The sequence below is a fragment of the Balaenoptera borealis genome, assembly GCF_965194805.1.
Source record: "Balaenoptera borealis genome assembly, chromosome: 8".
NCBI lineage: Eukaryota > Metazoa > Chordata > Mammalia > Artiodactyla > Balaenopteridae > Balaenoptera > Balaenoptera borealis.
The window spans coordinates 55,103,890-55,127,905 of NC_138865.1; the positions used below are offsets into that span (position 1 = coordinate 55,103,890).

Here is a 24,016-nt window from a genome sequence, read left to right on the forward strand (position 1 = left end):
ATGCTACAAAATGGATGAACCTTGAAGACATGACTGATTCCACTTATATGAGGTACCTAGAGTGGTCAAATTCACAGAGACAAGTAGAATGGTGGTTGCTGGGAGCTGGGGGTAGGGAGGAAGTGGAAAATTAATGTTTAATGGGTATAGAGTTTCAGTTGGGGAAGGTTAAAAAAATTCTGGAGTGGATGGTGGTGATGGTCACACAATAATTTGAATGTACTTAATGCCACAGGGCTGTGCTCTTAAAAAATGGCTAAAATGGTGAATTTTAGGTGATGCATATTTACTACAATAAAAATTTTTAAGGAAGAGAAAAAAGAATATGAAAGAAGTATTAATTTACCTGTGCAAAAGCAATCCCAGTGAAAGCCCTGATATGAACTTCTAATCCTTATGCCAAATAACTGGAACTCAGTGTGATAATGGATATGTTGAACCCTGCCTGATGACTAAATTTCCTATAAGTTAAGAAAATAAAACGAGCACAAGCTTTACCAAAGCTACATCAAAAATGCCACCCTCACTCAAAAGGAAAGCAAATATTAGGGAAGTATTTCTCTGGACTAAGTTTTCACATATGTAGATTAGATTTGGTTCTCTCAGTTTAAGTGTAAACGAGGCTGGACTCCCAGGGCCTGTGCACTCCCAGGGCCTCTGCACTCTTCCTGTTGTCTCTCGAACGTTCTCCCTCTCATTCTTCTACTGATTCAACTCCAAGGGTTCCTCACTTTCATCTTAAAAGTTCCTCAGAGAGGCCTTCTTAGATCTGTCAATCTAAATTGGCTTTTCCTGTTGTTTGTTTTCAATGCTTCTGGCACAGGACCTATCACAGTTCACAGTTATTATTCATTTGTATTTATATTTATTTGTGTGATTACAATTTTAACGTCTCTCTCTCCCTTATTAGATTGTAAGCTCCATAAGGGCAGGAACCATGCCGGTCTTGTTAAACACCATATCCTAGTATCTAGTACAGGGTTGAGCACATAAGTAAGTGTTCAATAAGTACTTGTTGAATGAATAAATTTATTTCTAAACAAAAGTCTTCAAAGACATTGGTACCACTCAATCTCTTAAGCTGAGTAATGGCTAATAGGCACTTTTTAAATACTTTATACACATATACATGTATTAATTTATACCTATATTATGTATACCTTAAACACACACAGACTTTTTATATATGTGTGCATTTATAAATTTATTTTTATTTTATTTATTTATCTTTACATTTATTTCCCAACTGTTAATCAATGGGCCAAGGAAGTTGAATGTTATTTCCTTGTGTCTACTCCCTTCCCTGCCTGCTATCTCAAAGACCATTATTGTGGTTCAGCACCTTGTTCTAGTTCTCCCTTCTCTCAGTCCTGAGGTCTGTGTTTGACAGGTTAAGACAAGTAGCTCATTGCTTTACAAATGAATGCAATTTCATTTCTTCTTTCAGTCTGGGATACCAGTTTAATAATGACACTGGTTGGGTAGATTAATAAAAAGGCAAGGGAAATTCATCTACTTCTACCTTATATATGGACAAAAATGATGCACTGAACATGTCTATTAGTAATGATATAAGAACCAAAACGATACAGTTTGCTCTCCAAATCAAAGAGAAAAAGATGATGCACATTAATTATTTTTATCATAATAATATTTTTTGATATAGGTTAAAATCTTATATTTAACAAAATTTGATTCTGATAGTTACTAAAATCTGCACATCTGTGTATTATGTTTCTTAGCAATAAGATTTATTTTGCTTATTCATTATGCCACTTTTTTTGGAAACACAATATTCCCTTTGAGGATGAGGTATAGGAAGACTTGTTTTAAAAGTTATACTTACTAAAAATTAGATTAGAAACAAGTATTTAATTTTCCTTGCAGAATGACAATGTATGATATCTTTAAATGGCCAATATTACCACTCATAGGCCAATATTATGTTTTTAGGAAAAGTTGGCAAAAGCAATTTGTGGTGTCATTTGCTTTAGGATTCTATAATTATTTCTCCTTCTTTTGGAGGGTGATTTCCATTGAAACGTGAGTTTGCTCATCGTAGACAAGGATGTCATCCACCATGTGTGTTATAGCCGAATAGGTCTGCTGTTTAGACTTCAAAGTGTTATCCTGGAGACTTCTGTGGATGATCCAAAGTAGTACTTTCACAGGTCTGTTCAAGGAAGAGCTTACTTTTGCAAAGACTGAAAGCCATGAAAAGAAGCTGGGGGTAGCGATGGTACCCCGGTGTAAAACCTGCATGTATACCTAGTAAAATTTGGAAATTGAATTCATTCTGCTTCAGATTTCATTTTACCCCCTATTAAATCAAAGTACGACACAGGCATCACAAAATCTGCCATAAATAATTCTTCACAACCGTCTGCTTCACTTTGAGTGCCCTGGACTCTCTCCAGCCATAAAACATGGATCTACTTTTACCACTAAAGAGGAAAGTTCCCCCTCAGTTAGGGCTGAAGAAGCTGAAACTAAAAAGGAGCCGGTTGTTGAAGCAGTTAGTCTGCGTGCCACATCTTATACAACAAACAAACAGGGGTTTCACTGTGGAGCTAGTCAAGTCCTTGAAAATCTTGACAAGATTTACAAATAAGACACAGTGTTTATTTATTACTTTAAAAACTTTCCATTGTGCTCTCCTTGGTAATGTAATATGATGTATATTTTTGCCAAGAATAGGGTGTGGTTGCTCCGTGGCTTAGCCGATCATGAAATGTCATGCTTAAGACTTGAGTCAGAACATCAAAACAATGCAACTCTGGAAGGAGAGTGCCAACAGTCTTCCCACTTCTGCTAGATTCAACTCTATTCGAGTTGGGAGCATTAGAAGGTTTTCTCGTTACTATGTCTAGTCATGACTCCAAAAATATTCTCGGCAAAGCTGGAATTTGGTACTTGCTTGCTTGTGCATTATGAGGATATCTTCTCCCCCTGCAGCCTGATATCCTCCCACATTCCTTCTATTCCTCTCTTCCATCCTTGTTTCTTTGTCAATTATTGCTGGTTAATAGTATCATTCTTGCAGGGGTTAAAATCAAATGGGGAGAATCATACTTAGGGATTGCTCTTCAAAACACCCAGCAATGTGGGCTAATGAGCTCACAACTTTTTAGATAACCCAATGAATCCAACTTCTTAAACATTCATCTCCTTAGTTCTGTTGGAGATTTGGGAATCATTTTTTTTCTTTTTTAATTTGACATAGTTCAATACTTTCCCAAGGAGTCTGATGAACTAAGCCAGATTGGGAGGCGGGATTCTCTACTCATCATAGGCCCTCCTGGTATGTAAGTTTCCTGAGTGCAGAGACTTGGTTTTTCCCATTCACTTCTGTAACTTCAGGGTCTAGAATAGTGCTTGACAGAGCTAAGGTAGTCAGTAAATATTTATTGAATTAATGAATAAAATAACTAGTGAGGTAGTGTTCAAAGTACAACAGAGGACTGGAAGTCAAAAGGTCTAGGTCTATGCCAAGAAACTAGAGCAAATATGTCCAATAAAACACTAATAAAGTCTGTCCAACGAAATACAAAGGACACATTGTTTATGATGTCTGATTTCCTGGATAACATAATTTGTAATATAAAAAACAAGCATCTTATATTTCATGATAATATAAGCTGCTTGAAAGCAGATACTACATTCTCAAATAATATTTGAAGAATGTCTAAATAATGGAAAATCCATGCCCACAAGACTACTGTCTCAAGCAGAAGAGTGTAAGGCTTCTACAATTCAGTTATTATTTCTAGTATTTCTATAATACTAAAAAACTTAGTCCTGCGTTACTTCTTTTTTTTTTTTTTTGATTTTTAGAAATTTCATGTAATGTCTGAAACATTTATATTAACATATTTCCATACACATTTCCATACAAATACAAATATAAGATTTTGTGTTACTTCTTAAAACATAAAAATTCTGTTTGTTTAAAATATATCTGCTCATGGCAGCAAATAACTGTTTTTTAAAATATTTTTAATAAGGGAACAAGACTCATGCTCTGAACTCCTCAGAACGGGCATGGGAATATTTTTGTCATAAAATCAAAGGATTTGCTAAAGTCTCTTCCAGCTCTAAAGTTTTATGACTCTGGATTAAAAAAAAAAAAAATCACCCATGGGGAAGTAGTGTCTTTGTAACTCACTCAGAATTTTCATTGTCATTGGACAGATACTCTTCACTGATTCAGCATATTCTGGCTCAAGTCTTGCTCATAGTATGTTAAGCCTCGATAAAGTCTTTATCTTTTAAGGATGCTCTGGAAATCTTGTGAAATAAGCTGAGGAGAGCCCATCATGAACCATAACTGAATTTGAGAATCGATGCCCCAATAAAAGAAGACACCAAATGTCATGAAAGGTTAAGGCCAAACTATGTAAAGTGATCAGATCTCATGTTCAGCCCTCTGCAGAATGGTTAAAGCATTATTTTTCAACTGGGGGTAGTGAGTCACTAATAAGTCATGAAATCAATTTAGTGTGTAACAACCAGCATTAAATATAAAGGGAAAAAAAAGAAGTAGTTCAGAGTAGAATAGAAAATATTGAGTGTATCTCCTATAGTAAGGGTAAATATTGTTTGGTGAAACTTTTATTTCAGGTGTGTGTGTGTGTGTGTGTGTGTGTGTGTGTGTGTGTGTTCAGTGTAGGTGTATGCATACTAGGTCACCAGGTACAATGTATTTCTTCCTGTAGGACACATTCAAAAAAGTTTGAAAACTATTGGTTTAAATGGAAACAGCCTTTTAAAGTCTCTTCAAATGCTATAATTACTGCTATGAAATCCTGAAGATCTCATGGGCATCCTTCGCAATCACAGAAAAGAGGTAGAGTTTGAATAGAAAGGTTTCTTTCCTCAGAGGAAAGAAGTACCAAACTAACCCACTGATTTTGAACACCAGAAGCCTAGGTCTCTGATCAACCTCTTCCATCTAATGGATCTGACTGGAGACACAAGCGCATCCCCTGTTTTGTCCCTGGTGGACGATGGATGTTGGCTACGCCGGAGTGTAATTAAGCCTTAGTTAAAACAGAGTACAGGCCAGCCAAAGGATTTTTTAAAAACCATTTGGTGGAAGCATAACATTCATACAGAAAAGTGCAAATAGGAAACTGTTTTCCATCCTGAGGGGAAAGGAGAGGCCCTGTAGCTTTCTCCCACTCCTCTTTCTCCTTTGGCATCCTGTATTTCTGTCTAAAGGATTTCTCAGAAGCCACAGTGGCTTCTGGAGGACAGGGATGGTTATTCTAGCAGTGGAAACACCTCCTCTGCAAATTCCTCTTTTCTTCTAGGTGTATGTTTATATGTCTATAATTCAATTTCTTGTAATTCAATTTTACTTTAAGTGATGAGTCAGTATTTACATTTCCTTTTATTTATCAAAACTTTTTTTTCCTTTAAAGTAAAACCTCGAAGTTAGCTCAATAACTGGACAGTCCACAGCACCCTAACATAATAAGTAATTATGTACATAAAGTATATGGAAAAATAAAAGTTTTTCATAAGGACATGGAGTTTAAAGATTGTGAAGTGTGGTAAATAGGAGATGGGACAGTTTCTTTTAAAAACCATACACACAAAATACATGTTTACTGAAGGGCTAGTGTATGTCAGGGACTGTATTAGATGCTACAGGACGAATGAGACCAGCAGATAAGATCCCTGATTTTGCAGTGTTTACTCTAGTCAGGGGGAAAGGTATGAAAAAAAAATTAAACAAAAAAAAAAATGAATGGGGTAATTTCAGATAGTGGTAGCTGTTATGATAAAGAGAAAGCAGGAGTGACCTGATGGTGGAGTTGGGGCACAGAACTGAAATTTCACTGGTCACTGAGGGGACCTTTGAATCAATATCTCAATGAACAAGAAGGTAGCCAGAGTTTCCAGGGACATTAAAGCAAGTAGGTGTGAGCACCGATATTTAGTTAGCCATTATTTTAAAAGTCTTTCGACTTGAAAAGAAAATGAAATAGACATGTATTAACTGAAGAAAAGAAATCTAGGTAGTAAAAGTTGTTCAGAGATGTTTATTTTAAGTGGATCCATTAGGTACTAAGGGAAGGGCCTCCACTTACCATCGTACAAGCTGTAAACGATGCCCCTGGAGTTCTGGAAATGGCACGCCTGAAGAGCACAGCTTGCAATCTTGGTGGCCTGGTGAAGAGATATCATGTATCCCAAAAGGGAAATCTAGTTGACCAAGCAATCAAGAGTACCGCGGATGAAATTTTCAGCAACTTGTTAGTGCAAGATTTCCAACATGGCAGGAAAAGTGTGCACCCACCAAGCTCAGGATAGTGGGTTTGTTAAGCAGGAAGGCCTCTTAGGTAGAACTTTGCTACTGTCTGAGGAATAGTTACAGGCTCAATAATCTCAGAGGAGTATGGAAAACTTGAAGACTATTCAGAGGAAGTCAACAAAGATGATTAAGAATTGAATAATGGGGCCTCTGAGAAAAGGTATAGCCAAACTGGAATTACTTAGCTGAGATTATTTATCTTGGTGAAGACACATCCAAGGTGTGGCTTAATATGGCCTTCAAGAATATGAAAGGTAATTGTGACTAACTGTTCTTTATGACCTTTATGAAGAGAACAAGTTGAAATGGGAGGGCTTTTAGTTAGAGACAAGAATTTTTAGATTATAAACTATCCAAAACAGAGTGAGTTACCCAGCAAGGATTTTGTGTCTCTTTCTTTACAGTAGGGGCTATTTCAACCCCTTCCACATGGATGGGTTTGGTGATCCTTGCCAAGTTCAATGTAAAATGTTGTGGGTATATGTATACACATGTACATTTTTTTTTTCTGGGAAGAAGATTGGTAACTTTTATTAGATTGGGTCCATGCCTAAAAATGCTTTAAAAACATTGATTATATTCTCATCTGCTTGGATCAGTTGAAGAACACTTTGTCTGAAGCAGGAGAGTAGGCTAGATGCCCTTTCAGGTTTGCCTAGCATCTTATAAGCTGCTTAGGAGACTTGGAGACCTGCATGCATGGCTGCTCTAAAATTTGTTTTTAATTAGTAGTTTAATGTTTGGTTTTAAAAATTACCTTTAAGTGAAAAATGCATTTAGGAATATATATAGGGATACTTGTCATAAAACTGGAGAGTAAGTGGTACTTCTCAGGAATAGTACCAACTTAAAAAAAGCTTGCAACATAGGAACAAATGGGAGAAAGGTATTCTGTGGAATATTTAAAACATATGGTTTTTGTTTGTATTTCTTCCAAATGTTTGAGAAAAGTGAACAACTTGTACCTGTATACAATCGTGACTATGAATGCACTATTTTGTTTTAACAAAAAATGTATTTATAAGCAAGCAGTAAAACACTGAAAGAAATCATAATGTTAATAAGTAGGAGGCTATCAGGTTCCGTATTAAATTTCTCATACCTAAAGCTTACTTTGCAAAGAACAGTCATTTTAACTTGATGGATTAAACAGTTTTCGATATAGCATAAATTTCAGAGATCCACAAGAAGGGATTAACAAAAATCCTAATCAACCAGGGATAGAGATAATATCCACACACACCCATCCCTATGAATTATGCAAACAGGAAAAATGGCAGCATCACTGAAACAGGTGAAACGCAAAATTCTATTTTGTTCTTACCTCCATGTTTGAAGCAATAATAAAAGGTAGAAAGTTTATGAGGCCTAAAAAAACTCATGTGTGTCTTTGAAGTACATGTGGTTGATTTTGCATAAATTTGCCATCATTTTTTATTTGATCATCAGCAATCATTTCTTTGTCTGTATAAAATAATTATTTTATGAAACACAACAAAATCTTAAATTCTCATTCGTTCTGGCTCCATTATTTAAAAAATGGGAATAGTATACAAACTAGTAGAAAAACCGAGAATCAGAAATAATGAGAGAGAAGATGGGATTAGAACTCTCTTCTCTGGATTCTTGGTCTGGGAGCACAAAGTGTGAGCCTGAGTTGACAGAGTAACAGCAGAGAATGACAGGTACATATACTCCTAGGGCATATTTGACACATTTGCAGCAAACCTTTGGCCTCCATCCTTTTCAGACTTAAAGGAGAATTGCATGCAATAAAACAACAAGGTCAGATACAGTAAATTAATAACACATGGAGCTGAAAATTGTAAGGTTTCATTTCTGGGGTAGCTAGATAAACAGATATATTTACACAAGAGCTGTTTGAGTCATACAAATTTTAAGCTAGTACTTATGGAAGTGGCAATAAGCTTTTCTGAAAGCTGCTCGAATAATGGTTTTAGTAACATAACTCCTCTTTCCTACCCATTCACATCACCATAACGCAGGTACACATAAAGAAACTCATTTAGACAGTACTTCATTTTACAGGCATAAAATCAAATGGAAATTACAGGTATAAAACCATCTCTAAACTGATGAGCTAGGTTAAAAAGATATATACATATTGGGGGGGTAAATTGGAAGATTGGGATTGACATATACACGCTACTATATATAAAATAGATAACTAATAAGAACCTGCTGTACAGCACACTGAAAACTCAGTACTCTGTGATGACCTATATGGGAAAAGAATCTAAAAAAGAGTGGATATATGTATAGGTATAACTGATTCATTTTGCTGTACACCTGAAACTAACACAACATTGTAAATCAGCTATACTCCAATAAAAATTAATTTAAAAAATAAACTAAAAATTAAAATAAATTAATTAAATAAAATATGCAAAAAAGAGATACATATATACATATATATATATAAAATGACAGTAAATTATCATATGTGGTTCTCATACTATAAAAATCGATGCACGACTGTGATCTTCAGACTGAGGCACCTAAAGCCTTTGCAAGGAATACACAAACATGATTGTTTTAAGGGGAAGAATTTCCATATTCTTAACTTCTATATAGACTTTTTTCCTAAAAGTGAACTGCAGGACAATGCACATGCAGTTGTGGTGTTCTGATGGTTTCCTATCCCTGTTTCCATTTTTAAAGCACTCCAGCTTTTCAAAAGTACCTGAAACTTACGTTGCTGTATTATCCCAGGGCGTAAAACTAGGGGCACTGAACAAAAGAATGATTCAAAATACTGGTGTCAGTGAAGCCTCATTTAATTAAGGCATCATCAACACACAGTAGAGTTCCTGTCTTTCCCTGCTTTATGCAGTTTTCCGTAAAGACAAAGCATGGTTTAGGAACAGAATATCTGGGTCTATTTAAAGCTATTCTGAATACAGATGTACTGCAGAGTGGGCAATGGGAGTGACAACAACTTTCATTCAACCATTATTGCCTCTTCCATTCTCCAACTATTATCAAAGAATGAATCACTTCAGAGGGCATCCATGAGAGCAAAAGAAAAAGTCTGGTAAGGAATATTAATGGGGCATCAACTTATTTTATCCAGGTCACAGGAAGCTCTTTACCGTATGCATATATACATTATGATATATACAGTATCTATGTATGAATGAATGAATATATGTATGAATCTGTCTGTCTTCTTAGAATTAAAGAGTCATATCATTTTCATGCAGCTAAGTATTAACATATCCATTTTCACTGAAAATGAAGTTAGATATTTTCTGACTTCGCTGATTAAGTTACATGGCAAATATTTTTTCCCATTGAGTGAGTTAAATCTGCAGCTACAAAATGTTTTGTTTTGTGTTTTATTAAACATCAGGTTTATTGAGGTATAATTTGTATACAGTAAAATCCACCCGTTTTAGGTATACAATTCTATGAATTTTGACAAATATATACAGTTGTCTAATCACCACGACAATCAAGATATAGATTTCAATCACCCCATGTAGCTCCCTTTGTACTTAATCCTCACCCTACTTTTTATCACTGAAAATACATTCGTTGTATGAATGTACGATAATTTGTTTATCCATTCACTGTTTGATGACCATTTGGGTTGTTTCCAGTTTTTAGTGATTATGAATAAAGCTGCTACAAATATTCCTGTACATATAATTGCCTGTATATATATTTTCATTTCTCTTGTAAATGCCTAAGAGTGGGATTGCTGGGTTTTATGGTAAGTGTGTGTTTCACTTAATATAAGCAACTGCCAAAATGCTTTCTGAAATGGCGGCCCCATTTTGCATTCCCACAATATAAAATAGTTTCAGTTTCTCTGCACCCTTGTAGCATTTGATATTGTCAAATTTTAAAATGTTAGTTATTCTGCTGGGTATTAAGTAATAGATCACTATAGTTTTTTTTTTCTTTATTTTTTATTCAATTTATTTATTTTTAACATCTTTATTAGAGTATAATTGCTTTACAATAGTGTGTTCGTTTCTGCTTTATTTTTATCTATTTTTATTTTTAAATTTTATTTAATATATTTTTTTATACAGCAGGTTCTTATTAGTCATCAATTTTATACACATCAGGGTATACACGTCAATCCCAATCGCCCAATTCATCACAACACCACCCCCACCCCCCACCCCCCGGCTTTTCCCCCTTGGTGTCCATACGTTTGTTCTCTACTTCTGTGTCTCAACTTCTGCCCTGCAAACTGGTTCATCTGTACCATTTTTCTAGGTTCCACATATATGCATTAATATACGATACTTGTTTTTCTCTTTCTGACTTACTTCACTCTGTATGACAGTCTCTAGGTCCACTCACATCTCTATAAGTGACCCAATTTCATTCCTTTTTATGGCTGAGTAATACTCCATTGTATATATATATACCACATCTTCTTTATCCATTCATCTGTCCATGGGCATTAAGGTTGCTTCCATGACCTGCTTATTATAAATAGTGCTGCAATGAACATTGGGGTGCATGTGTCTTTTTGAATTATGGTTTTCTCTGGGTATATGCCCAGTACTGGGATTGCTGGATCATATGGTAATTCTATTTTTAGTTTTTTAAGGAACCTCTGTACTGTTCTCCATAGTGGCTGTATCAATTTACATTCCCACTAACAGTGCAAGAGGGTTCCCTTTTCTCCACACCCTCTCCAGGATTTGTTGTTTGTAGATTTTCTGATGATGCCCATTCTAACTGGTGTGAGGTGATACTTCATTGTAGTTTTGATTTGCATTTCTCTAATAATTAGTGATGTTGAGCAGCTTTTCATGTGCTTCTTGGCCATCTGTATGTCTTCTTTGGAGAAATGTCTATTTAGGTCTTCTGCCCATTTTTGGATTAGGTTGTTTGTTTTTTTAATATTGAGCTGCATGAGCTGTTTATATATTTGGGAGATGAATCCTTTGTCCATTGATTTGTTTGCAAATATTTTCTTCCTTTCTGAGGGTTCTCTTTTCGTCTTGTTTATGGTTTCCTTTACTGTGCAAAACCTCTTAAGTTTCATTAGGTCCCATTTGTTTATTTTTGTTTTTATTTCCATTACTCTAGGAGGTGGGTCAAAAAGATCTTGCTGTGATTTATGTCAAAGAGTGTTCTTCCTATGTTGTCCTCTAAGAGTTTTATAGTGTCCGGTCTTACATTTAGGTCTCGAATCCATTTTGAGTTTATTTTTGTGTATGGTGTTAGGGAGTGTTCTAATTTCATTCTTTTACATGTAGCTGTCCAGTTTTCCCAGCACCACTTATTGAAGAGGCTGTCCTTTCCTCATTGTATATCCTTGCCTCCTTTGTCATAGATTAGTTGACCATAGGTGTGTGGGTTTACCTCTGGGCTTTCTATCTTCTTCCATTGATCTATGTTTCTGTTTATGTGTCAGTACCATATTGTCTTGATTACTGTAGCTTTGTAATATAGTCTGAAATCAGGAAATCTGCTTCCTCCAGCTCTGTTTTTTTCCCTCAAGACTGCTTTGGCTATTCGGGATCTTTTGTGTCTCCATACAAATTTTAAGATTTTTTGTTCTAGTTCCGTAAAAAATGCCATTGGTAACTTGATAGGGATTGCATTGAATCTGTAGATTGCTTTGGGTAGTATAGTCATTTTCACAATATTGATTCTTCCAATGCAAGAACATGGTATATCTCTCCATCTGTTGGTATCATCTTTAATTTCTTTCATCAGTGTCTTATAGTTTTCTGCATACAGGTCTTTTGTCTCCTTAGGTAGGTTTATTCCTAGGTATTTTATTCTTTTTGTTGCAATGGTAAATGGGAGTGTTTCCTTAATTTCTCTTTCAGATTTTTCATCATTAGTGTATAGGAATGCAAGAGATTTCTGTACATTAATTTTATATCCTGTTACTTTACCAAATTCATTGATTAGCTCTAGTAGTTTTCTGGTAGCATCTTTGGGATTCTCTATGTATAGTATCATGCCATCTGCAAACAGTGAGAGCTTTACTTCTTCTTTTCTGATATGGATTCCTTTTATTTCTTTCTCATCTCTGATTGCTGTGGCTAAAACTTCCAAAACTATGTTGAATAACAGTGGTGAGAGTGGACATCCTTGTCTTGTTCCTGATTTTAGTGGAAATGGTTTCAGTTGTTCACCACTGATAATGATGTTGGCTGTGGGTTTGTCATATATGGCCTTTATTATGTTGAGGTAAGTTCCCTCTATGCCTACTTTCTGGAGAGTTTTTATCATAAATGGTGTTGAATTTTGTCAAAAGCTTTTTCTGCATCTATTGAGATGATCGTATGGTTTTTCTCCTTCAATTTGTTAATATGGTTTATCACATTGATTGATTTGCGTATGTTGAAGAATCCTTGCATTCCTGGAATAAACCCCACTTGATCATGGTGTATGATTCTTTTAATGTGCTGTTGGATTCTGTTTGCTAGTATTTTGTTGAGGATTTTTGCATCTATGTTCATCAGTGATACTGGCCTGTAGTTTTCTTTCTTTGTGACATCTTTGTCTGGTTTTGGTATCAGGGTGATGGTGGCCTCATAGAATGAGTTTGGGAGTGTTCCTCTCTCTGCTATATTTTGGAAGAGTTTGAGAAGGATGGGTGTTAGCTCTTCTCTAAATGTTTGATAGAATTTGCCTGTGAATCCATCTGGTTCTGGGCTTTTTGTTTGTTGGAAGATTTTTAATCACAGTTTCAATTTCAGTGTTTGTGATTGGTGTATTTATATTTTCTATTTCTTCCAGGTTCAGTCTCTGGAGGTTGGGCTTTTCTAAGAATTTGTCAGTTTCTTCCAGGTTGTCCATTTTATTGGCATGTAGTTGCTTGTAGTAATCTCTCATGATCCTTTGTATTTCTGCAGTGTCAGTTGTTACTTCTGCTTTTTCATTTCTAATTCTATTGATTTGAGTCTTCTCCCTTTTTTTCTTTATGAGTACTATAGCTTTAATATGCATTTCCCCAATGACGAATGATACTGAACATTTTTTCATGTGACAATTTGCCACTTTTCTCTATTCTCTGGTGAAATGTCTGTTTAGATCGTTTGTCCAATTTTGGGGGGGTTGTTTGTGTCCTTATTACCACGTTGTGAGAGGTTCTTATATACTCTGGACATAAGTTCTATATCAGATATGTGTTTTGCAATTCTGAGGTTTTGATAAAAAGTCCATTTAAAACATGGGATGTGATAATACCATTTTATCAAAACATATTGTATGGGCAAAGGTATATAGTAAGTTGACTATATTTCAATTTTCCTAATTCTTCCTGAATATATTAAATTAAACAAGGTGTCTCTAAGAGAAAGAGCAATAAGTATGATTAATGATCATGTGATAAGTCTCAGTAAAGCAGAAACAGAGAAGGTAAGTGGCTCTAATGATTCTGTACAAATCATCTTGCTGGTCAAGCCATTTATATTTCTTTGCTTTCAAGTGATATAATTAAGCTGTTAGTTGATAAACTATTAAACATAAATTTTGATGGGTAATCACTAAGTGATTTTTGGCATATAACTCAGAAAGAGTTGAAAGAGTTGAATTATATTATAACAAAATTCCTTCCTTCAACCTCCAAATTCATTCTTTTTATGTAATCGATGTTCTTTAGCATTTATATGAATAAACATGAACATTAGAAATAGGATTTATGAGTAACCCTGTCTCATTTTGTCAATAAATAATGTTTATCCACTGACAGATGGGCTACTTATGAAAAAAGAAAGCCTCGTATATTTTATTTAGAGAAGTAGTTTTAATGAAGCATATTACTTATCAAAATCTGTATTATGTATGTTATTACTTGAGTGCTGATAATAACTGAAACAATATCATCACCCAGAAAAACTTTTTTCAAACCTAGAGACTTGTGAACATAGAAAATTTAACAAAAATTAAATTTCATTTTATACACATATTTCTTTTTTCATATTTTTTCTTTTGTTGGTGATCATAATTTTGGTTCTTTTTTATTTTGAAATATTAAAGGGGGAAAACTTTCAATCATAAAATACATTAAAATAATATGAGTTCAAAGAGAAAAGAGAACAAAATAAATGTCCAGTACATATTTGTAATGGCTAATTATGAGCGTCTAATTGGTATAGTGTTAAGCTTCCAGTAGAAACAGCTAGAATTGTCAATTTTATAATTCTCTAGATATTATATCCTTTGCAACTATTTTAACTTATAATGACAAAGTTTAAATATTAACTTAAAAATATGCCTCTGGTAGACAATTTTTCTAAATTCTTTTAGGGAGTTTGAAAGTAAAAATTTTGAAAGGTAGGTCACGGCCTTTATAATTCTTTCCCTTTTCTCCCTGGCAGTTGTGACATTGGCCTTGATCTCATTGTTCTAGTTTTTAAGCTTCTTAGTTTGCCATTACAATAGTAATAATGTTCCCTGCACACCGAGTGGATGACAAGCTCATCCAGTACCCGAGTCCTTCCCACGTTGGCTGGCAGCAGACCCCTAGCCATCAGTGCCAAGCTCCTTTCTCCAGGGCTCAGCCTTGACATTCTTCCTGTGCAGCTCAACAAAAGCATCATAAAAGAACAAAACACCCAGAGTGATTCTTAACTGGGTATTCAGAACTTTATAAAAGGATTTATTATTGAGGCTTGAGGTTTTGTTTATTAATTGGTTTTTGTTCTCTCTTGTTTTCTGGTCAAACAAATACTTTGTGCAGGAGAAAGAGAGAGAGAGGGAAAGGGGGAGGGGGCAGAGAGGGAGAGAGAGAGAGAGGGAGAGCGCGCGAGCGAGTGAGTGTGAGCCTGTAAAACTTCCTGTTTTGTTGGAGTCCTGAAAAGTGTTTTCCAAAATTTTCAAAGTTTGGGACAGAAACTTATAAGCCAAGCTGAATTGCTCACATCCCACAAATGCACAGCCCTGGGTACTTGACACCTGCGATTTTTTTATACATTAAAATTTGGGCTCTTCTGCATTCAAAGAGCTCCAACCATCAGGCCTCTGAGGCCCATGCCTGTGGAGAAGGGAAGCAAACTCATTTGGCAGACTCTTAGGAGGAAGGTACTCTACTTCAAGAAAGAATGAACAGAAAGATGTCCAGGGAGGGTCTAGCAAAGTGTCCCATGAGAACACATCTACCCCCCGTGTCCTGCTTAACTCCCCAAACACACAGTTAAAACTGTAGGACATTTTGTTTTGCATCAGGTGAAACAACAGCCTGATTCCCCCATTAATGACCCTTAGGACAATGCCATTGCTTTTCTTTCTTTCATGGGCTCTATTTTTTCCCCTTTCTTTTAAATACCAAACTGAGGTCTGTGTGGCGTCCCCCCGCTCCCCTCCTCCCCCTAGGTTTGGCACTCGTTTTCCCCGTTATTCCAATGAGTAATGACACCAAAGGCAGGGAGCCAATCCTACCCGCTTTTTACACTTTCTTCTTTCTACAAAATAAAAGAGACCCAAAGCAAACACAACACTCTGCAACTTTCAGCTTCAGGGATCGTGACTAATTTCTAAGCTCTCTGTGCTCTGTAGTAGAATCTGGCTGTCATTTGACATTTGGCTTTTTTTCACAGAGCCCTTGAACAAACTTTATTTACAGCGCACACTGACTTTTATTACTACATAATACAGAAAATATTTGCTTCATTATGAAGCCAACTTTTGATTTTTGTTCCTTGTGGTAAACAAAGTTCAAAATACTCTCTATTACCATTGTTCCAAACTAGTCACAAACTATGTAAACAAACAGCAGAGTGATTGTGTGGCCCAGATCTTGTGACCGCCTCACCTCCCTTTCCAGGAAAAGGAAAATTTTGTTTAAAAAAAAGAAGTTCAGGTCAATTTTAAATTTTCAAGCCACTTTTGCCCTTCAGGACTGTCTTTTAGTCTATTCTGGTGGTTGCCTTTTATGGGAAGTCACCTCACAATGAAGTCTTTTCAAGGTACTTTTGGAACTAAACCTCTTTGGATGAAGTCCAAGGGAGGCCTAATTCTGCTCTAAGACAAACACTATTGCCCCAAACATCAAGTGCTAATATTTTAGGTAATACCTAGGTAAGAACATAAGTTGTTAGAAATATATGAGTGTACTCAGATGCATTTTACCTATATTTAGATATACTGTACTGGCTTTGCTGATTCCATTTAGTTCTAGAACCAACATGCCTTGTGTACTTTAATTGGCTTTAAAAGATTGTCCAGACTTGAAATGGACCCATTTGGCTAACTTTATGGTTTAGTTTCTGCATATGCACATTACAATAAACATGTCCATCCAGACTGCCTGCATCTGAATCCTTGCTCTTTGACGTTTTGTGATTAATACTTTTTGAAATTTGGTAGACTTTTGACTGATCTTAAATCCCACCTATAAACCCTGTACCAGCTTATTTTACCAGAAAAATAAACCCAGAGTAGAAGAACATTTTTAGTTCCTATTGTTAAAGGCTTTCAGAAAATCACGTATGCCAGCACGAATCCAGACTAATATTTATATCAACATTTCTCCCCATGGACATACCTTCCCACTGAGAATTTGGGAGTAAGATTTAGTTTCTGTCTTAGACTTAAGCCCACATCTAGAGTTTCTGGAACTTTGATCCTAACAGAACACTTTAGAGTTGGCTTTTTCCTTTCTCTACTTTATAGGACGTTTATAAAACTTCTGCCTTCCTGCTAAAGGTGCTCACACAGTTGCGCTAATGTCAGTGCTGTACAATAGGGAAAATTCTTGGTTTCTGGGATCAGATCTGGAATCAAACCCTGGCTCTACTATTTCCTGGATGTATGATCTTGAGCAACTTACTCATCCTCCCAAACCACACTTTCTTTTTTAATAAGGAAAATAATACCATAAGGAAAATATCATAAGGTTACTAAAAGAATTAAATGTAATAATATCTAAAAAGCAGCCAACACAGTATAGTGTGTATAGTTAACATTGGCTCCTCATTATTCTTAGTACATTGTTCTGATTATTCTGATAAGAGTAATTTTTTTAATGTAGTTTTAAAAAATATTGGACTTCCTATATAGATGCAGAAAAGGACAATCAAAGACGTTATATAAAAAATGCAAACAATTTTCAAGATGTCTACAAACAAGTAGTTTGTCAAATACTGTCAGTGTTTTGTATATGAGTCTTGGTTAGTATTTTCTGCTTTGGTATCCATTTGGTAAACTCTTTGTTTAGAGAGACTCTCTTAAGTCTTCAGTTTCCCCTTCAATAAAACGGAATGACAGAACTTTGAAACCTTAGAATAAAACAAATACCAAAGATTACTATTGACTGCCTATTTCGTAAATAATGGGATGTTGAAGAACTATTTTACATATATGTACTGTGATTAAAGGGGCGACACAAGCACATCATTTTTATATTTAGGAATTTAGGTGAACTTTGAGGGTTTGACATTCAATTCATTTTTGTATATTGAATCATGGTCAAAGCATTTATTATCCATGATCTTAATTTTTTTCTCCTAAGGATTAAACATATATTTGACGCTTAATAGTAGTGACAGATTGGTGAGCTTTGGAACCAAAGTTTTTACTTTTAGGGACCACTGAACTGAGCCAGTGAAGAGAAACTGGTTATCACTGCCAGAACAATCCCATAGGAACTTCAAACTTGAGAAGGACCCTTTCCCACCAAGGACAATGAGTACATACATTAATTTGATTGAAGAATAGCACAGTGTTTATGAATTGGACTTTGGAATATAAATGACTGGGTTTGGATCCTGGAACCAGAATACTCTATTTAATCTTAGGCAAGTTACCTGAACTCTCTGAATTTCAGTTTTTCTCACCAATAAAATGGAGCTAATCATAGTACCTACCTTACTGGATTACTGTGAGAAAATTAAATACGACATGTAAAGGATGTAGAGAAGTATCTGGCACAAAGAAAGAGCTCAGTGTTAGTGGCTGCTGATGTTATTAGTCCCTTGGTAAAATTCACAGACTTTTTATTTTACTTGGTAGAAGGCAAGACATTAAATATGGCATTTTTGCATTTGGATGAAAATTTTAAGGATGTTTGCCTACCCTCATCACTGAGTACCATCCTTTGGCTCTCACTTCACTCGCACTACCATTACCACCTGCATCTGTTCTCCTTTTTTCCAGTTATTTAAAGTAAAGCAAAAGTCAGAACCCTGCCTTCGAGGAGTGAATATTCTTTCAACAGAGAAAAAGTACGCACAGGTGAAAAACCGGGAATCTGAAGGCTAGTCCTCAAAGCTTACTTTTTTATCCTTCAAAGCTAAAAATCAAAATAGTGGGGGCTTCCTTGGTGGCGCAGTGGTTGAGAATCTGCCTGCTAATGCAGGGGACATGGGTTCAAGCCCTGGTCTGGGAAGATCCCACATGCCGCGGAGCAACTAGGCCCGTGAGCCACAACTACTGAGCCTGCGCGTCTGGAGCCTGTGCTCCGCAACAAGAGAGGCCGAGACAGCGAGAGGCCCGCGCACCGCGATGAAGAGTGGCCCCCGTTCGCCGCAACTAGAGAAAGCCCTCGCACAGAAACGGAGACCCAACACAGCCAAAAGTAAATAAATAAACTTTTTTTTTTTTAAAAATAAATAGTGAAGACTGGTAGAATTTTACATATACATAATGTGCATTTTTTTCTTTTGTTCGCAGGTAAGCCAATGTTGGAGGAGCATAGATTTTGGAATCAGAAAGACCTGAGTTCAAATCCCATCTCCACCACTGAGCAGCTACATGAACTTGAGAAAGTTCATTGGTCTCTCTGAGCTCCCATTTTTTCATCTGTAAAAGGGAAATATTACCTGTTAGCTCGAAAGATCAAAGTGAGGATTAAATGAAATGGCATGTGCAAAGCACTCAGCACATGCCATCAGTTCCTGATCCTTAGTAGGTTCTCAATAATTTTCCTTCCCCATTAACTGCATAAACTAACAACATGAAGATTCTAGGAATTCTCTAAAACCATGAAGCTATTCTCCTGTATTCTTGATACCATGGTAAATCCTTGCAAGCTTTCTGTTGTCCATTTTATCCTTCAAGTAAAGTGGCTTCTGGACACACCCCCTTATCAATACCAAGATCGTTCCGATAGTAGAGGCCACACAATCGTTCATCTTACCTAAATCTGAAAATAATCTACACCTCTGCCATTAAAACACAAAATGACCTCCCTCCTTTTCACAACCACTTGTTTCTACTCAACAATCCATTAATGAAAAAGGGGTCTTTACACTTTAGATCCACTTCTGCTTGTGGCATAGATAAACGATCTATTCAAATGGCTGCTGGCAATTTTAAAAAATCTATATAAAGAGAAAGTCCTAGCTTTTTTCCTCTAGGATACCAGCTTACCCCCCTCTGATGATATGGAGCTGTGAGGTATCCACACTGAATTCATGATTTGGGCCGCAAGTATACAGCACAGCTCTCCAAACCCTTATTGAGAAACTAAACATCAGTACACATCTACGCTGAAAAAGAACTGCAAATTCACCAGATCTTTGATTCACCCCCAAGCTGGTTTGTGAAGTCATTTTCTCTCCCATAATCTCCAGCCTTCATCTGCTTACAAACACTCCCTCCCCTCCACCTTCCAACTCTGAACAAGTTCTATACCTATAACCTCCATGGCTGATGAAGGAGCAAAAGATAAAACCCTGGAAAGAATATCTCACTGGCTTTGCCTTTCAATCTACTTCTAAGAAGGTTCAGTTTTCTTTTGCAGATAATTCTTTAACGTTTACACAGCACTGGTATTCATTATACACTGAAGGAGAAAGACAAAAGTAATGATCCTCGGCTAGATCATAAAAGGTTGTCAGCTCATCAGTGACTTCCTATGATGTCATCAGCAACCAGAAAGCTAGAACACTTAAGCTCCCAAAAAAATGAAGATGAAATTACAACTTTAGGATTGACTCGGTTACATGGCTGAGTGTGTACATCAGAGCGGAATTTAATATATGTTTCCTTATCCCTATAAAATACATCAAAGGCCAGATTTTCAAAGCCCCGCATGGCTGGCCATTTGGAAAGAGGTATATCCAGGCCCCCAAAGCCTTCATTTTAAGCAGATGGAAGTGGCAACTGCAAGGTTTGAAAGTGCAAGCTCAGGCTTGTAAAGACACTGCTTAACACCAGCATTGACTAGGAAGAGGCTGGCACGGAGAGAGCCGGAACCGCCGTTCAGTTCTATAAAACCAGGTACTGTGCTGACTTGCGGCAGGTATAGCAGAAGGCTGAGTAGAAACTCATTTCCTATTTGCTTTTCCCTGGCCGGGCTCTCTCCTGGAGTACAGCACAGACCAAATGACTGGCAGGCCACTAGATGGTGCCCTCTTGTACTCCCAAGTTAATATGTGATGGCAAAGCCACCTGTCAGGAGCTCTATCTTATTAAAAAGTTTAAAGGGAAAAGAATAAAGTGTCAGGTTCTCCTCCTTATCACAGCAGCTGGAGGTAAATTATTAAATCTGTTTTGGACTCCTGTGGTTAAGCTTCTCCTCCAGCACTGTAAAAACAAATATCTAGCACATTTGGGGGATTTAATAAATTTTAAAGAAAAAAACTAAACTGAGGACCCAGGCTTATTTGTTTGACTTTTTCCTTTTTGGGAGAGCACAAAACATACATCCAACTGAGCTGCTAATGTCTGGAGCCATTTGAAAAGGCAGTGTCTCCCAACTTTGAACTTCAATAACTTCCTCTGAAAATCTGCATAGAAGACATGAATTAAACCTTTAGTAAACACTTGGCAAAGTTTCAGAGAATAGCATATTTTATTTGTTTTCTCTCTCTCATATTTTCCTCAAACTTAGGACATATTACTACAGGAAGATTGAAGCTGAAGGTCTGCTATGTAGATAAAAATACACATTTATTATACATCCTAGGCTACTTTGAGGTATAACATTCCATTTAAAATTTAAACCAAGCTCTTGGATATAATGGTGCTTTTAGAGTAAGGCTCTAGCTTACGTCTTCAGAGGATATTTTGAGCCTTGGGTATGAAGGGTGTTAAAGAAGTGGCCACTTTTAATACGCAAGGCCACAATGAAAATCCAACAGCTATTTTCCTATAGCCAAAACTGTATTTACAATCGGTGTGTGTATATCAACATAATAGCCATTTTTGTCCAGCCATTCCAAAGCAGCCATTTACTGGATTTGGTTTATTTGGCGTCAAAATTTATTATATTTTTTGCCTTTTAAATATTTGTATACTTGTGCAGCACCAAAAACTTAGTTAAAAATTGAACTGAGGACCTTTTGTTCCAGGCAACACAGCTCAAAACTTTATGTTCAACCGTTTGGAGAAACTGCACTTCAAATGTTATCCCTCCCAGGCTGAGATCATTACTCTCTAAGCCTCTTGGGACACACATATCTAAAGGTTTTTTTGGTCTTCCTAACATCTCCTATTATAGAAAAAAATGGATTCCTTTTACAAACTTAGCAGGTCTTTGAAGAGGCATCATGCCATTCTTCATCTTCTGACATTACACATGAGGCTTTAGCTTGTTTGTATTTTCTGTAGTCAATTCTTTTCTTTCCCTGCAAGTCCATGGTGAATTTCCCAGATCTTCTATCCCCAGCAGAAGGAAAACGCTGGCTCTGAAATCCTGTCGAGCAGCCTTGTGACTAAGAACTAATATTTGCCAGCCCACACGAATCTCTCTCTAGTCTGGGTTTCCCCACAGGACAGATCAGCTATTAGAAGAATGAATGGAGTCAGCATTTTCTTTTCTTTTTAAAAATCGAGACATAATTCACATACTACAGAATCCACTCTTTTAAAGTATGTAATTCAGTAGTTTTGACTACGTTCACAAAGTTGTGCAACCATCACCACCACCTAATTCCAGAACATTTCCATCACCCCAAAAGAAACCCCATATCCATGAGCAGTCAGTCCCCATTCCTCCCTCCCCCCAGCCCCTGACACTGATTAATCTACTTTTCGTCTCCTTGGACTTGCTTATTCTAGACATTAAATATAAATTAAATCATACAATATGTTGCCTTTTATGTCTGGCTTCTTTTACTTAGCATAATGTTCTCAGGGTTCATCCATGTTGTAGCATAATCAGTATGTTACATCCCTTTTTATGGCTGAATAACATTCTGACATTTCCTCTTCCGATTGCCCATGATAAATTATTGCTCATCTTGGGTAAGTTGCTAATTTGGGTCTTTGAATAGCTTTTGAGGAGAACTTATGCTACATGCAAAAATATTAAGAGCTCAATCAAATAGATTTTGAAGTCAAGAAGTTCCTGGTATCTGGTAAGTTAAAGTGAAACAAAATTTCTTTTGATTTTCCCCTCTCCTGCTTTCACTTCTCAATAATGATTGTTGGAAAAAAAACTTTTCACTGGAAAAATCTTCAAAATGTGATCATCTCTTCCAGATGATATGCAAAATATTAAATTTGTGACAATTTTAAAGAAAGCCTACTTATAAAATAAGAAATATTTGATTTTGATTTGAAGAGATATACATTTGAAACAGTCTATTATTGACTAAAGTGTCATTTTTATTCATCCAAAATTTTAACCTAAAATATTTTTCATGAATTAACTCTGTGAGACTGATCACTGTATCCTAATTCTCAGCATGGTGTTTGGCCCAGAAGAGGTGTTCGTTGAGTGAATGGATAGATGGATGAGTGGATGGATGGATATTGATTCAGAAATCAAACTATCTCTTTTTCTAACACTAAGTCATCTTTAGAGATGATATAGGATACATTCTGTCATGGTTTGCACATTTTTGTTAAGTAATACTATACACAAAATACAAAGCTAAAGTGAATTGAGGAAAAACATACTACTGCTAACACTTGTAGACCTTCTGAAACAAGGACTTGATTATTTATCAGAGACAGTTATATAAGTGATATATAGTCAACTATGTATATACTGCTTTATAATAAAAAAAAAAAAGAGTAACATGTACATGTGTACGTTCTTTGATGAGAGAGGGAAATACAAACTCATGTTTTGCAAAGGTAGTAAGTGCCAGGCGTTGGGAATATGGAAAGTGTAGAGCAGCAGTGGGAAGATGGAAAGAGTAAGATATGTTCTTATATATAAGATATGTTCATATCATATAAGATATGTTCTTATAATTTACCCTCCTACGGGGAGGAATAGTCTGCTGTGCCACCACTGCAGAAATGGTTTATATGCAACTGGTGAAGGAACGATGTCAGAATCATAAGCAGGTTTGCTGGTGGATACGCGATTCCCCCACCCCTTGCAGGACACGGGTGCACACCGCCCTGGGCCAGCTGGGGAGGACTGCGGTGCCGTGCCCTGCATCTCGCACTCCCTCTTCTTTGTCTCAGCTATTCGCACTCCCTCTTCTTTGTCTCAGCTATCAGCCACATGCTCTGCCAGCAAGCGTTTGTGGCTGATTCTCCCAGCTTGGTGCGTTTTGTTCTTTCCTCCATTTACTCAGCAGTTCTCCCCTTCTCTTAAGCGACTTTTACTTTTTGTTTGAGTGGTAAAGTCCTATATCTCTAGCGGTATTTGTTAGGAATCGAATACACCCTTTAAACGGTGCTAGTGTTTTTACAGGTTTTTGTTTTTGTGGGTGTTCTGCTCCCAACGTTCCACGGGTGTTTAATGGCCTGCCCTGATCTAATTTTCTTATAAAGCCTGCTAGTTTTAGTGCATATTTCCCAGGATGCAAGGCTTTTCAGAAATGCCTACCGCACAATAGAACTGCT

The 24,016-nt window shown here is 36.5% G+C and overlaps 1 long non-coding RNA gene across 2 annotated transcripts in view; it reads left to right on the forward strand.

Moving 5' to 3' along the window:
• LOC309633179 overlaps positions 1-22,302 on the forward strand; it is a 32,918-nt gene extending 10,616 nt beyond the window's left edge. Inside the window, exon 4 of one of the 2 annotated variants that reach the window (XR_014247358.1) lies at positions 18,938-22,302. This is a non-coding gene — a long non-coding RNA (uncharacterized lncRNA). Of the gene's footprint in view, positions 1-2,025; positions 3,813-18,937 lie in introns of those variants that run through there. The other variant, XR_014247359.1, reaches the window with a different exon arrangement.
• The last annotated feature ends 1,714 nt before the right edge of the window (positions 22,303-24,016 follow it).